Source organism: Eschrichtius robustus, chromosome 1 (assembly GCF_028021215.1).
Source record: "Eschrichtius robustus isolate mEscRob2 chromosome 1, mEscRob2.pri, whole genome shotgun sequence".
Lineage (NCBI taxonomy): Eukaryota > Metazoa > Chordata > Mammalia > Artiodactyla > Eschrichtiidae > Eschrichtius > Eschrichtius robustus.
Genome location: NC_090824.1, coordinates 179,436,821 through 179,453,882, shown reverse-complemented (window position 1 = coordinate 179,453,882; position 17,062 = coordinate 179,436,821).

Here is a 17,062-nt window from a genome sequence, read left to right as displayed (position 1 = left end):
TAATGCTACACCCTTCTGTTAACTTGATTTCTTCCAATTTGATTTCAGCCGAGTGAACATATTCTTGTAAAGAGATGATGGAGAAAGGGGTGTGTGGCCATACACAGGAATAAACCTTAACCTGATTGGGGTTATAAATCTAAGAATGAAACCATACAAGCATTGGAAGAAAATATGGGTGAATTCCTCCTTAACCTTAGGGTAGGAAAAGGCTATTTAACTGTCTTAAAATCCAGAGGTAATAAAAGATTGATAAATTTGATGATGTAATTAAAATATTTCACATGGCAAAAACATTTCATAAACAATATCAAAAGACAACGAATGAACTGGGAGACAATATTTCAACATATATACAGACAAAGGGCGAATATCCCTACTATATAAGGAACTCTTAAAAAGTTAGAGACACCAATAAGGATGTTAAAAAAAAACCCCAAAACTTAGAGACAAAGGATCAAAAACACAATAGAAAAATGGGAAAAGATTCAAAAAGAACATCTGTAAAATATATATAAAAAGGCTCTTAAACATATTAGAAAACATTAATATGCTTAGAGTTTAATTCAGTTATTAAATTTGTTACAGGGGTATGGGTTGGCAATTCTGAAACTGCTTTACGTGTATATTAGGACTGAATAAATAAGTACATACATTGTAGATAATGAGGACTAGGTTTTACATTGTTAGAGAAAAGTTATAAACAAGGAAGGCGAAAATGAATCTGTGGTGTTGGATTGGAATCTGTCTATCTCTCTATCTACCTATCTATCTATGCAGATAGATGGCTATATTAATAGAAAAGTAGGTGTTTGTGTATATGTGTGGGTTGGTATACACACATGTATTTCCTAGCTCTGTCTGCTCAGAGGTCCTAGAGGCAATGGTTTTCCAGTATTAATAGCATACCTTGGGTCTAGATTTTGTTTCTAAACATCATTTTCCAACAAAAGGGACCAGGGCTCCTTGGAGACATGGTTGATCCCAGAGTTGGCACAGAGAAATACAAGAGGAGCCTGGAACATCTTGTGATGCCATAAAGTAGCAATGGCTCCAAAAGAGAGGAGGGCATATTTAAAGCACAGACAAGTCAACCCAAAGAAGTTCCTAATGGCAAAGTCTCGAACAATTTGATATGTTTATATTTTTTATATTTTATTTTAAAATAAATAATGATAGTATTGGATAATAACCCATAGAATGGCATGAATTCATACTGATATAAATACTTATATAAAGAAGAAGAAATGTCTTTTCCTTAAGAATTCCAATTAATAAATACAGAAAGAATGAAAGAAAAATCACCATTAGATGACACAGTAATAGTTGTTGCAGACAAGAGGCACAAAAGGGATGCTAAAATTAGGGGGCAAAAGCTTAAGGAGGAATCTGGATATTTGAATAGTATCAAAGTGTCTTCCCCAAGATAAGGAATTTCAAGAGAAAAACAGTAACTTTACAAGTGGAAATATCTAGCAGACACACCTTAACCAAGTGGTCAAAGTTAACCTCCCCAGTAATAAGGCATATCAGCCTCATGGACACACTCTGATATGAAGCACTGAGAAGGGCAAGGTCATTTCTGTGATGTTCTTGCCAAAGTGCATAACCTCCAAAGTGCATCAGACAAACCCCAAATGAGGGACATACTACAAAATAACTAGAGTTCTCTTCAAAAATGTCAAGTTCATAGACAACAAGGAAAGATTAAGAAACGTTTACAGACTGGAGTGAACTAAGGAGATTTAACAGCGAAATGCAGCCTGAGGTCCCAGATTGATTCCCAGAAGAGGAAAAGGGAAATAGTGAAAAAATTGGTGAAATTTGAATATGGTCTAGAGTTTTGTTAACAGTACTGTATCAATGTTAATTTCCCAGTTTTGATCATTTTACTATGATTATGAAACATGTCAACTTTAGGGGAAGCTGAATGATGGATGGGTATATGGGATTCTATTTTTGCAACTTTTCTGTAAGTCTACAATTATTTAAAATTAAAAAGATTTTTAAAAAGCAATACAAGTTACAACAAAATTTATTCCTATTTCCATGTCCCCAATATGGTGCAATTTTCAGGAAGTTGCATTGATCATTGGCTGACATTGGCATATCTAAACATTCAGAAGATTTGAATAAAGCAATAAACAAAAACCAACCTAAAAAAATTTTTAATACTTAAGTATTCATTGTCAAAAATTGGAAAATAAGCAAAAAAGAAAAAAATCACCTGTCACCCCACTATTAATGTGCTAATGTTCATTTGTTCAGACTTTTCTATAGATATATAAACTATGGATACATGTGCATGTATATATAATTTTTGTTATAATCACTAGATTGTTTGATGATCTACTTTTTTCACTTAAAATTAAATTAGTAACACACTTTGTGTAACTACATATACACCTACAGCCTCATTTTTCTTTCCCTTTTAAATAGACTTTAATTTTTGGAAGGGTTTTAGATTTATGGAAAATTGAGAAAAGAATACAGAGAATTTCTCATACACTCTACACCCAGTTTCTCTCACTATTAACATCTCCTGCTATTAACATTAGTATGATACCTGTGTCAAAATTAATGAACCAATATTGATACATTATTATTAAAGTCCATACTTTATTCAGATTTTTAAAGATTTTACCCAATTTCCTTTTTCTGTTCCAAGATGCCATTCAGGACACACTACGTTTACTTGTCATGTCTCAGGCTCCTCTACATTGACAGTTTCTCAGACTTTCCTTATTTTGGATGACCTTGACAATTTGGAGAAGTACTATTCAGGTACTTTGTAGGATGCCCCTCAACTGGAATTTGATATTGTTCTCAAGATAAGATTGGGGTAATGGACTTTTGGGAGGAAGGTTGTAGAGGTAAAGTGCCATCCTCATACCATCATGTCAAGAGCATATATATATATATATATATATATATATATATATATATATACACACCACCACCACCACCAACAACAACAACAACATGATTAAATCAACATGTTGATACTGACATTTATCACCTGGCTAGGGTGTTGTTTATCAGGATTCTCCACTGTAAAAGTATTCTTTTCCCCATTTTTCCATACTATACTCTTTAGAAGAGAGTCACAATGCACATTCCACATTTAAGGAGACAAATTTTAATGGGTTCAGAAATATGAATGAATTTCTGTATATTTAACCAACTTCCTTTTTGGTAGACATAGAGAGGGTTTGCAACTTTTAATCACTGTAAAGAACCTTGCAATGCATTCTAACCTAGAACATTGATCTGTTCATGTGTACTGATTGTTTCTTTAGGATAAAAAGCAAGAAGTGAAATTGCTGGGTCAAAGAATATGTACAGCAAGGCTTTTGACACATAGTGCAAAATAGATCTCCAGAATATGTGTGGCAGCTCCTAGTGCCACCAGCCTGTATCAGCGAGAGCGTGCCGTTTCTTTATACCACTTGTGCGTAGCCGGGGTGAGGGAGTGCGGTCTAAGAGGATGTTGGTGGGGTGGGCAGACGACCAACTGTGCAGGGTGTGAAGAGCTCACTTTTTCTTCCCAGTTTCATGGGAGGCCCTGGAAACTGGTTTGCAGGGGAGAGGCCTGATCTGCTTCATGTGATGGGTGCCATATTTCATTTCTGAAAATGGTCCATTAGATTATAGCTGACTCTTTCTCTATTGACCTTGGCTTGAGGTCATCCACATAAAAAGGCGATTTGACAGATGACCTACCATTCTTTCTTATGCTAATCTAACTTGCTGTCAGGTGGGGAAATGCAGAATTTGGGACTGGAAAGAGAAGAGTGAGTGCCAGGATGATTTATTTGCGGGGTGGGGAGGTGGGTGCTTGGTGGCAGATGGAAGGGGCAGAGGATGGGAAGAACCTCCCCGCTGCTGAAGGCTTTCTGAATGACTCTGCTAATGAACCCAGACTTGTCTGCTGTACACAATGGATCGCATTGAAATGAAGGACAGTGGGGAGATGAAAGTAACAGCTCCCAGACAGCTGACAGCTTTCTGCTGGTTTTGAATCCTGGCAGCAAATACGTTACCCAGGATAAGGAGAAAATAAGGGAACATCGGATAGAGCTGTTCAGAGATGACTCTTTGGGAGAGACTAGATTTATCTTTTGGTGTGTGACTTAGTAATTCTTCATACAAAGATGTTTATCACACTTGGGATGACAAAGGGCTGATATAAAGTAGTAGAATCTCCTAAATCTTCATAGCTTTTCAAAAATGAGGATTAAAAAGAATTATAGGAACAGTATATAAGCCACTAAACAGACCCAACAGAAAACTTTTTAAACGTTTAGGGAATAGTTAGATGGGACCAATAAATAAATATATTAAAGGACAAACCCTGAGATTTCTTGCATTTTTTCTCTCTACAAGGTCTTAACATTGATTGGGACATATGAGCACCAATGCTTTTTAAGCATCTCAGGAATAACCAGATGGTCCATCCATCTTAGGGCCTACTGAGATTTAGAATTAATCTTTAATTACTTATTTATAATTTATAATTGCACAGATAGGGGCCGCTCATCCCACTTGAGTCATTTTCTCTGCAGGATTAAGTTGTGCCATTTGGAAGGCACAGTGATTGTTTCAATTCCTAGAGTATTAGAAACTGGTATGTCAGGGTACCACAGCATCATGATTGAAATTATTAGTCAACACTCACATGAAACTACTGAACAGATTGGTCTTGGTGATCTCCTATTTAAAAATGATTAAATCATCATACTAACTGAATCCTGAAAAATTGATGGTCAGCATATTTTGGCTACTAAGAGGGCTGACAAGACTGGGCCTGAAGTTTTTCTTTTTCTTTTCTTCTACCCACCCCCCCTCCCCACCATCTCCCGCGGCTGCCAACTCCATCATCTCACCATATAGGTATGGCTTTGTGAACCAAAACAAACAAGCAAGCAAGCAAACAAAACCCCCAATATATTTCTCTTAAGTTGTATTATTTGGCACTGTTATCAGGGGTTGATCTACAGATATTCAAATTTTGCCAATTTGACATTCTTGATACATCTCTGTAACCAGGTATGCAAAAAACAGGAGATGGGTAAAAATGAATAGAAATGATCTCAGCAGCAAAAAATTCTGAGCTAGAGTGGACTACATTCCTAGCACTTTTATTTCAAAAGCAAGCAGGTCTGTTGAACATTTATAGGAAAATAACAAAAGAGGCAAGGATAAAGCCTTGCCAGTATATTGGGCCAGATCCTATTTTATACAAATATACAAACCGTATCTTGTTTTGGCTGCTAAGAAAGAATCCAGGATGAAGAATAAAAAATAGATTCTAAGATGGCAGAATTTCAGGGCTGGACTGAGTGCTCAAGACAACCTAATTTCCTTATTTTAAAGAGGAGTCCATTGAAGTTGGTGACCTCTCTCAATTCATACATTGAGCTATTGGTGTATTCATTTAGAAGGTGTTTATTGGCTATCGGTTGAGTATGTATTGAGTATTATTGAATATTAGGCACAGAAAAGATAGTGTCAAGTAAGCTATTCTGCAGCTGACATACTGCTTCTCTCTCATAAATGCTGTAAAGACACAATGTTGTTTAACGTTGACTAGGAAAGGCTAAGGGACAATAATTGTCCACAACAATGTGAAATATTCTGAGGAAAATGATGACCTTTTTATTTTTATCACCACAAGGATGCAAATAAGACAAGTGGGTCCATGTTAGGGCAGAATAGAGTTCAGTTAAAAATAAGAAAAAACTTCTTGGATGCCATGGTGATTAAACACTGAAATTATCAAGGGAATATGTTGATAGTGTAAAATGAAATAGATATTCTTCTGTCTTCAACTCTAGTTTTCTTCCAGATAATTCTTTCTGTTTCTCATGAGGTCCCGTTTCAAACTACTAATTCCACAGGTTTTAGTTGCAAAGTTGTTTTTGGTATAATGCATATCACTGTTCCTCTCTCTGAGTTGCTAATTCATAGAAAATTAATTGTGACTTTTTTTTTCACAACATACGGCTGCATAGAAATAGTTCATAAAATATGACATGGATGAGATTCTGAAAAGTTGGCTTAAAGTTAAATTCAGAATTTAACTTTTAATTTTTCATCACTGATTTTACATTAAAATATTGAAGACAAGTAACCATGGAAATCATCTGGGTCCTGATGTTAAAAATAGCCTGTAACAATAATTCCCAAGGGTTGATTTCCCACTTTGTGCAGGACGCTTACAATTTCATACAATCCTCTCAAGCAACCGTATTTTACAACTGTTAAAAGAGAAAGAAACTCAGAAGATAATGAATGGCCGAATGTCACACCCTAGTAACTCTCAGGATAAGGTCTAGAACTAGAGTTAGATTGACCACGAGGCTGGTGGACCACGAGGCTGAGCTCCACGGCCCTCCCTCACACGGCCCCTCCAAGGCCCTGGTAGGTGCCCCAGAAATGTGTTTATAAGATAGGGTGACAGACTGTTCTGGTTGCCCTGAGACTAATGAGTTTATTGGGATGCAGGGCTTTCAGTGTTAAAACTGGGACTGTCCTGGGCAAGCTGGGATGGTTGGTTACCCTATTATAAAGTGTCCTAAGTTTGTAAAAAATTTAAAAAGTGAGATATTATGATCCCAATGGATTAAGATAGCTGCATTTTCCCACTCATATTCCCTTCTTATTTGTTATACTTGCCCTCCTGATAATGGTATTCCATTATATTTCCCCACAGATTTTTGGGTTCTAGCTAAGGGGACGTTATGTTGCGGTTTATATATTTATGCAGATGCTTACTTCTGTGATGGGTTAAAAGTTTGCCAGCGGCTCTGGATTAGGAATGGCTTCCAGGGCTGCTCCTATGCCCACCTGGCCAAGCCAGCTAGCACTGTGACATGACGATGCTGGGGCAGAGGTCCAGTTGTGACATAAATATGTCTTGATAGCACCCTGCACCGGAATTGTGTGGGAGGTGGGGAGAAAAACAAAATGTGAAATGTACAGTTGTGAAGCTCTGCTACAGAAAATTCTTCCAAATCTCATAGTTCATATAGGAAAGAAACTTGAAGAGTTTCTCCCAAATTTAACAACAACCCTAAACGTGTGTATGCTATTACCAATGACAAGTTGTGAAGTTGGAAGATCTCACAGTAATAATAACAATCACCATCAGTGTCTGGTCAGTCATTCTGGAAGGTGGAATTACCCTTCCATTTTTTTCATTAAAAAAGAACACAAGATTATTTATCATATCAAAGGTGATTAAAGACTATGCAGCCAAAAAACATAGGAGAAAGGGTATTATTGAGATATGTTAAACAGCTATTAATAAATATATGCATGTTGTTTTTCTGGATTTTTAAGGTTTTATAAAATTTCTAATTTCCTGTGATTTCTCATTCTCAAGAGAGACTTACTTTTGTTTTTTGTAATTTTGTATCATTCTTAAAAAATGTCTACCAATTTAAATTTTAGGTCCCATAAAATCTGGGGCCATCCCTGGATGGCTTTAAGGTCTCAGGTGTGATGGATTCCACAGGCTGTCCCCTTTCTGCTGCCTCTTCTGGGCACACTCTCTTTACATGTTTAAAGTGTGTTTCTTTGATGACTGTAGACGGAAGATTTATCTCTGTTGACAGGTAGAAGGAGGGAAAGTTTGAAGAAAAAAATATAAATTATGGATGTGATTATGGCCATGCTATATGCAGACCTAAATAAGAATAGTAAATCTCTTAAGAGAAATTGACAGGTGGAATAAGCCTGGGCTTGGACTGCACTTGTGAGTGAGTAGAATGCAGGTGCTGAAGCATCCTTTAGGCCCACTCCTTCTCCCTGAAGAGTGTGGTCTTCATCGCTTGACGAACTGTTAGTGGATTGTATTCTAATGCCATTTTAAAAAAATTTTGGCCATGTCCCATGGCTTGCGGGATCTCAGTTCCCCGATCAGGGATTGAACACGGGTGGCAGTGAAAGCACCGAATCCTAACCATTAGACCACCAGGGAACTCCCGCTACTCTTTAAAATAAAGAAAATGGTCCTAGAGTTAACTTCCAGGAGACAGCTACTCTATGCAACATCACATTTCTTATTGCTTGATGTCTCCTTCTTAATTTCCATTGCCAGCTAATTGATCCCCATCATAACTTCTTTCTCTCTATGGTGAGTTTGGGGGTGGGCTCCCCAATACCAAACTGCTTGCAGAAATATGCCTCCTTTCACACAGTCTGAAGGTTACCTATTTGTATTGGTACATTTCTTCTTCTTTTCCTCTTGGGGTTGTAGGTTGGTAGGGTTGACTGTTGTATGGATATACTAAGTACACCAGTTATTGAAAGTAGCACTGTTGGTGGCTGTATTCCGAGGGGTAACCTTTCTAAATGATTTTCTTTTTGGAAGTGTTATTTTGACAAGCATGGATCCTCAAATATGGACTCACCACATTTTATCTCTTATTTTACATTTCACACTGCATTTAAAAATATCAGTTTCCATATTTCCATAACAGATGCTGGGGAAGTTTTCTATCCACAACTTTCAGAAGGGAATGTCATTTATGTTAGATCCTCATTTCTTCCTACTTTATATAACTGCCATTTTTTCTATTAATTATATTGCGTGCAATATAATGGAACCATCCATTCAATAACATTAGACATGAAAATTCCAGAAAAAAATATCTACCTGAATGATCACGGTAATCCAGCTATGTATATCATCTTATTTTTCTATTTTGGCTAAGAAGATAGTGAATGAAGTTGCTTAGATGTGTGTGTGTGTGTGTGTGTAACTTTCTGTGGAGTCATCCTTGTCTCCTTAGTAGTAGCCCACTCTGAAAAGAGTTTTTCCACTGGAGGAAAATCTTCAGGTATGGACTACTACAATATTTAAAGTTTAATCAAACTTGTCCCTTTGGGAATGTGATGGAGATTGGGAGTGAAGTTGAGATGATTGCAGAGATGTATACCATGTGGCATTTTAATAGGAGCAGCAACATTTCCTGGGAAATATTAGTAGCTTAATATTATATCTTTGCCTGTTGTACCAACCAGGATCATCTCAGGGACTTGGAATAAGAAAAGGTTGTTTCTCACTCAGGTGTTATGTCTGCAGGTAGCTGGGGACTCTGCTTATGATAATTAACCTGGGATTCAGGCTGATAGAGTGGCTGAGAGAGCGAAAGAACGCTCTGCTGTGTCTCACAATAGCAACCAGTTGGGCCAGCCTGGTAGTGGCCAAGGCCACGTCCCCTTACAACTGATTGGTGGAATTACCATCCAGGTGGCCCCTCTCAACTGTATGGGGGCCAGGATTACAACCTTCACACATGCAGAGGCAGAATTATTTTATGGACAGGATGAATGGTTTTCACTTGGGAAATATTTTAAACTTTCTTCTTTCATTTCTGCATCTAACCATCTGTACATTATTTCAATGTGTATTTATTTAATTACTACTATGTGCAGGTTACTGTGCTAAACACTAGGAGACAGAATAATGAACCCATTCTTGATTCCTAAGATTGGGGACATAAAGGAGGGAAAAAGTAGAGGATTCACAAGAGATTGGAGAAGTCCCTTAGTAAATTTCATTAATGTTGAAATGTTTTAATATTTCTATAATCTTGGTATATGTCATGTTTCCTGTCTTAATCTATACAGGATGCTGAAGATTTGTAAAGTCTATCATCAAGTGTTTTCTACTGTTTATATGCCATTACTCTGTCCCAGGTTTCAATGTTGAAAAAAGTTTGGGTCTATCTACTTTTCCAGCTACAGACATTGAAAGTCTGAGACCCACTAGGAATAACCAATGTATAAAAGATGATTAACTGGAGTATAAAAGATGATTAATTTTCACTTATTTTACTATTATTACTACTGTAATAATAATAACATAGTAATAACAATAAGCTTATCATCAATAGTTGTGTTGATTACTTTTCATACTTATCTGATAAGACTCATATAATTCCATGATGCTGTTATTGTTAGGAATAATTAACCACAACTAGAAATACATTGGAACCTGTGGGGTTTTTTTGTCATGTTGCTTTCTAAGGAATGAAACATAAGACAAATTCCACTTGAAGAAGCCCTGGTTTGGAGAACATGCCTTCACCAATCTAACTTAATCTACTATATCTTTCAAATCAGAGACATGAATTAATTATTTGATTAGCTTTATTTCTTTTATCATCACTAACCTACTTTATTTGAATTTGGAAAAGTTAGGAATTTGTCTGTAGACTCATCTGTTAAATAAAGGGCACAGCTAAGGTCTTAGAACATCTGGTCAAAAGACTGAATTTTCCTCTCCCGTGAAGACTGGTATTTTTATCTGGTACCCTCAGTTTGTCTGCACAATTTTTTCCCCACAAATTGGTATTTAAACCTCAAAACCTTTAGCTAACTACATCTGTCATTGATATTTTATTGTTTAATTTTCTTTTTATGGAGCCAAATTACATCTCTCCCACATACAGCCGGCACTTTACATGTCTAATTTGTCGACATGTTCTATAATGATAATTTCATTGATTTAGAAAGTGACATTATGAACAACATATGTTCAGTTTAGCAGTAGACCTTGTTATGGCAATCAATTATTTTTCCCCTCCAGAACTCAACTAGATTCCACATTTAGAGGCGGCAAAGTAATTTAACCAGTTCGTGTTCCTATGATTTTTTGTTTAAAAAGAGAAAGAAGCCTACTGATGGGATGCTTTCCTAAAAGAGTCAATTCTCACATTGTGGAGTTCACAACGTGCATATATTATCACTGTATACCAGAGGCAGGCGAAAAGAAATCAAACAGCAAAGGCACTTAATAAAATAGAAAATGACATAGAAGAAATGTTTCACAGAAGTCCTTTAACTTTCTCCTATCTCTCCTATTCACCATGCAAACTTAAATCAAAAGCTCTGCGAGTATCTGCTGGGAGTCCCCGGCGCAGCAGCCACTGTGCCAAGCACTGGGCTTCTCTGGGTGTTTTCAAGCCCCTGTGCTCCTGCTTGTATTTTCTTCTCTCTCCCTTTACTGAAACAAAAACATTCTTCTCATACTTCAAAATCCAACTCAAAGATCACCTCTAGTCAGAGGCTCTCCCCATCCCCCTTCTCCCAGCCCATCAGCATTACTCACGCCATCTCTACCTGTCCTTAGTGTGTGGGACCTCCTCCTCCTCCCTCTCCTGTAAGCAACCTGGGGAGGGAGGATCTTATTCATCTTTGTGTCCCTAGCAGCTCAGTGCCTGGCTTATTACAGTGCTCGATAAAAATGAATTGGATTAAACAGAAAATGTTTTCTATTTGACCAGGTTATTGTATACCATAAAGGAATCTTTAAGATGGCACCCTGTTTTTCTTTATTAAGCCATCAAGGGCAGGTGTTCTCTGTTGTTGATGATGAGGATTTATAAAGCCAGTTAGGACTTTAGTTCAATATCAGTACAAGGTGGAGTGGTTTGGAAACGATGTGGGGAATATTGGGAAGGAGGTACAAAAGTCTAATAATGTCAGGATAGGTGGCTGCATTAAAACAGTAGCTTAGGACAATGGGAGCAACTGATTTAACTATTATAGGGACCTTATTTTTGCCTGAAAGCAATTTTTAGGATTTATCTTATAGTGGGGGGAGAATCCCCTACGGCATCTACATCTACGATACTATGCAGTTATGACAGTCAACATAGCATTATTCTTAATGATAAAAGATTAAATTATGTTTTATATAGGATGCTTATAAAGTTAGGAAGCTAGGGAAATACTTTAGAGATGCATTTTCAAAAATAAACATTGGGGACTTCCTTGGCAGTCCAGTGGTTGAGACTTCGCCTTCCAATGCAGGGGGTGCGGGTTCAATCCCTGGTCGGGGAGCTAAGATCCCACATGCCTCGCGGCCAAAAAACCAAAAATATAAACGGAATCGATGTTGTAACAAATTCAATAAAGACTTTAAAAGTGGTCCACATCAAAAAAATCTTTTAAAAAAAACATTAATTCAGAAAATCTGTGTTCCACGTTCACGACCAAGATGGTGTAGACACATTTCTCTCCATTCCTCCTGCTAAGTACAGCCAAACACTAGGCCATTAAGTTTATGAAACAGACGTAAGTAGAGTGACAGGTGGAGAAAGCCCAGCTAGGCACCTTGGAACCTGATCAACACTATGGCGGCAAGTCTCCTGGGTTTTCTTCATGCCTCAAATATCCCCAACTGGGAACTGTAGAAAGTGACAACCCCAAAACTACAGTGGGAGTAGACAAAAAGTGTCAGAAGAAAAGTCTCTTCTCTAACTAAGAGACCAAGAAAGGGACCAACTAGTAAGACAGAAGAAAATGTGTAGACAATGACCAGCCAAACAAAGTGGAAAAAAACTCCACAGTCCCACTCTCAGTCTTGGATGCCAATTCTGTACTTTCCCCTCTGAGGAATTATCATGTGTGGAGTATTGAAGTATACACTAGGCAACTGGAATATTGTATATCATTTAATGGTTATAACTTCTGCCAAGAGAGTCATCATCACATCCTGCATTTACCACATGGGGATGGTAAATGCTGCTCACAGAAGTTGTATGATTGGCCCAAGTTGGGAAGCTCATAAGTGGAAGAAATGGAATCAGAGAACAGGTCTATCTGGCTCTATTCCCACGCTTGTCCCATTTCAACACTCTGTCTTAATAGTGTATCCAAGGTGGGAACACAAATGACTGGAAGTGAAATTTATTACAGGCAAGTTGGGATTTTCTCTGGCAGTCTAAGATGGACTACTAACAGTGGAGATACACTCAATAAGACGATAAAGAAAGAAATCTTTTTTGTGTTTCACCCTTCAATCCTGTACTGCTGTAGACTATTTAATAGCTACTACATTTCACCCCAGGTGATGGAATCGATCACTCTGATTCAGTTTGTTTATCACCCCATCAAACAAGACAAGTACTCTATCCTCCTTTGATAGAAAGAATATCCTATATAAATGTAAGCACTTACCAATGTAGTTATTATTATTATTCTTGCTAGTGGCAGCTAATTAGAGTCACTTTTCAATTCATATCCAGAAACAAAAAATTGATTTTTCAGTAATACAGAAAGAAATCCACCCTTAGGGAAATTACAGTCGATAATTGAGCTAAGAATTGAAATTCTGGTAAAAGCAAAAAGAAACCCAAGCATAATCCACAGAAGTTAGTGCTGAAATTGAACATGTTTCCAAAGCAGCAGAAAACAGGAGTTGAAAACTAGTTATACTAATCAGGATTATATGTTTTAAGTAGAACTGCCGTCTTGTACATTTTAGGATTAAATAAAAAATCATACTCCCTTCAGAGCTTTCTGAATTTATATCAAATCATTGTCACTTATAAATATCCCGACAGAATCAACCATTAAATCAACTCCATAGGGCCATTTGGAGCCATTTATACAGAAACTTATGGGCTAGAAACATCTACAGGAGGGAAGGATTTGAGAGAAAGATATGAACAATTAATACCTTTTCAGTATGAACACCATGCTGAAGAGTGTAAATGACAAAATCCACATAATTAAGGTTGCAGTGCAACCTTGCACTTTTAAAGCACAAAGGAGTTAAATAATCCATGATTAAACTATAAATCCAACTTTTAGTTGAGGCAGTTGAGGCCTCTCGAGAGGTGAAACGACTCCCACAAATTTGTACATCCTAGAAGAGATGGACCTGGGGTTAAAAACATGTCACGATTACTATCCAGACATTTTTATCTTTGTTTTTGATTTGTTTTCACTCAAAATAAAAGGGATAGAACTTATAGTGAAAATACACAGAGCCGAGGTGATTTACCATGGTTGTAAAGTTCAAGGATGGGGCCTTGATTTTTCTGTAGTGCTAAGTCAGCCATCCTGGGCCTGAGCTTGGGACACAAATGGGAGGAATGCACATTTTCATTTACTGAATATATCAATGCATTGATTCTACATTGCTTTAACAGATCGATAGGTGATGTTACTGGTCCTTTAAAAATCAAATATCGTGTTTGCTTTAAAAAGAAAAAAACAATCCTTAGTCTTCTCACTACCCTTCCAATGGTATTTAGAGCAACTATCCGACCAAGATGTGAAGAATACTGCCAATGAGATGTGAGTTTAAGTAATTATAATAAATCATTTTCAAATGTATTGGCTGTTGGTGGAATATGTGTTACTGCTTTTAATTTTCTCCTCCTTTAGAATTCTCTTTCTCTTCCTCCCAGAAAGACACACTGGTGGTGCTTCCCTGAGTTCTCTAAGCTCGATTCTGGTATCCTCCCTAATGTCATTAATTTTCTTTTCCAGGTTAGAAGTCAGGTTTTGTGCTTCTAAAAAAACAAGGGACTACATAAGATGTAGCAGTACGTTAGATGGCTTAAGTAAGCTTCAGAGAAATGGCTCACATTTCAAGGTAAGTGCTAATTGGTGAGTTGTTTGGAATTTCTGGAAGAATTTCCAGCAGCTCAAACATTATTCAAATAATAATTAACTAAGAGCTGAAGACACACTTGCACAAACGCTGTCTTTACCAGTCTCTGACCGATCCTCTCTCTTTTACTGGATCTGTTTGAGTAGCCACTGAGAATTTCCTTTCTAGGATGCTGGGGACATTGCTTAGAAAATCTTTTAGACCAAAATCTCTCTTATTTCAGCTTACCAAAAGTCAAGAAATATTTGATCTTTTTCTGAGACAGCGATACTCATTTTTATATACTCATCGTGGAATGCTTTCCATTGTAACAACTCTAAGAACAGCCATCCTGAGGAAAGCACAAACACAGGCCCATGGTGACATAAAAAAAAAAAAAAAAAATTAGGGAATGTTTAGTGCTTTCAATTGACGACAACTGGATCTAAGGTCCTGTTCCTCATAGATACCATTGAATTAAAATTCAGAGAAAAGACAAAACCCATGAATATCATAGTGCATAAAGATTTATGAGGAAGGAATCGATTTTGCAGTTAACACTATAGCATTTCCTTTTAGAAGAATCGAAATCAGATAATATTAATATCAGGGTCCACCATCGAGGAAGAGAATGATCATTTCCTGGTCAGAACAGGAAGTGCCTTGCTTCATTATCTCTTAGCTTGTCCAGTCCCAAAATCTCACTGCTGCCTTCACCTTGCCCAAGTCAAGATAATCAAGATAGTTATTATAAAAAGATATGCTAAAGCTTGCTTCTGGAAATAGAGTGAGGACTTTCGATTCACTCATACAAGTTATTCTTAATTTTTCTGGTCATCATTGGATGGCTGCTTGTTGTAAATCAGGTGTCATTCGAGGTTCATACATAGCAGAATTTTTCCCCTTTGAAACTCGTTACACTGATGCCTTTTAAGCAATAGGCTACAAAATGCTACTCTTGAAAAAATAACGTTTAATTAGAAAAACATTTCTGTTAAGAGAGCTGGGCTCTGAGTCAGAGTTGAGAGGAGAAAATAAAGGGCATTTCTTTGTTTTCAGTTTGTCAATTCAGGCTTTGAGAAAACCATGCCAATGTTTAATTTATTTTACGGAACAAGGTTATTGAAGCTATGCAAATTTTTATGAGTCTACAGGTATTTCCTACCCTTCAACTTCTTTCAAATATTTCTTACTATGCACCACTATTCAAAGGCTGGCAATAGTAATAAGAATGTATGTTTATATGTCATCTTACTATTTTAAATGTTTCCCTAGACTATGACTTGTTTAATCATTGAAACAGCCTGTTTAATGGGTGGGATGGATTCCATTATCCTCACTATACATATGAGGATGCTCATTATTTCATTCATCAAACTCTGAACTTATAGCATGTGTTAAGAATAGGAGGAATGCTGCTCTTGGCTATAACTGACGATGGTTAGTGACTCCGTAGAGAAAGCAAATATGTAGTGAGAAGTGGATATACTATTAGTTTATCTAGAGTGAATTTTGAGAAGGATACATCTGCCAGTGAGGGGAAATGCAAATTCTTTACAGAAATTAAGATTTAATTCAAGAAAATATTCATTGTGTTCCACTTTCAAAGGACGATGCAGAGAAGGATCAGAAGGAGATACGGCATTGATAAACGGAGGAAGGTATGGAATGCTGATGTATTATTTTGTTCCAAAACTTCCACTTGGTAAACATTAATCAAACAGAACAAATAGTAGCTTTGAGTTCTACCGATTACTTTTCCTAAAGAGACACTAAATATTTGATGGTTGAGTATAGATTGCTGTTAAATTCCAAGTGAGATTTCTGTGTAGATGAACAGGAGTAAAATGCATTAAGTCTGGGTAAACAGATGATTAATATTTCAAGCTCGATCTACTTGGCTACTTTGAAAGACTGACCTCGCCCTACTTCTAAACCTCTGCCAAAACCCAGTGTTAGGCTTCTCTTTGCAAACGGTGCAGAAATAACTTTTCATCAAATGCAGTTGTATGTGACACTAAGGTCTTGAATTTAAAATAAGATATGCTTTTAAAAACTCATAAAAGGCAAATGTTTATAGTCTCTGAGCAGAAGTTGCAATCTGTGCAGGAGTGCTTTACCCACACTAAACTGACTAAAACATTACGTGTCTAACACGGCTTAATTATTATATTAATCTGTGTTACCAGGCAGAATATTTTTGTTTTATATCCGGCAGGGTTCTAAATGATAGTTTTAGAATTTGCATTCAGTTTTTTTTTCTCCAACTGGCTTTCCTAAGGTATGATTTCTGCTTACTTTACCGTGCACTTGATGCTAAATTCAGTTGTGGGAGGGGGTTGCAAACTGATCTCAGGCAGGAACCCAACCAGGTTACCCGCAATGGTTGCCCACCAAGACTATTTGGGTCCAACAACAGCTAGCAGTCCGTCAGTGGAGGCACTGTGGCAAGGGGGAAGAGCTTGGGTTTCTGTGCCCCAGGTTCGAACCCAGACTCTGCTACTCACCACCTGTGTGAGCTTGGGCGGCTGTTGAACCTCTCCAAGGCCCTTCCCTCATCTCTATGCCAAGGACCATAGGTAACCCCAAGTGCAAGTGTGAGGATAAGAAATAGCATATACAGAGTGTCTCGTATGGTGCCTGGCTCATGGGAGGCTCTCAATA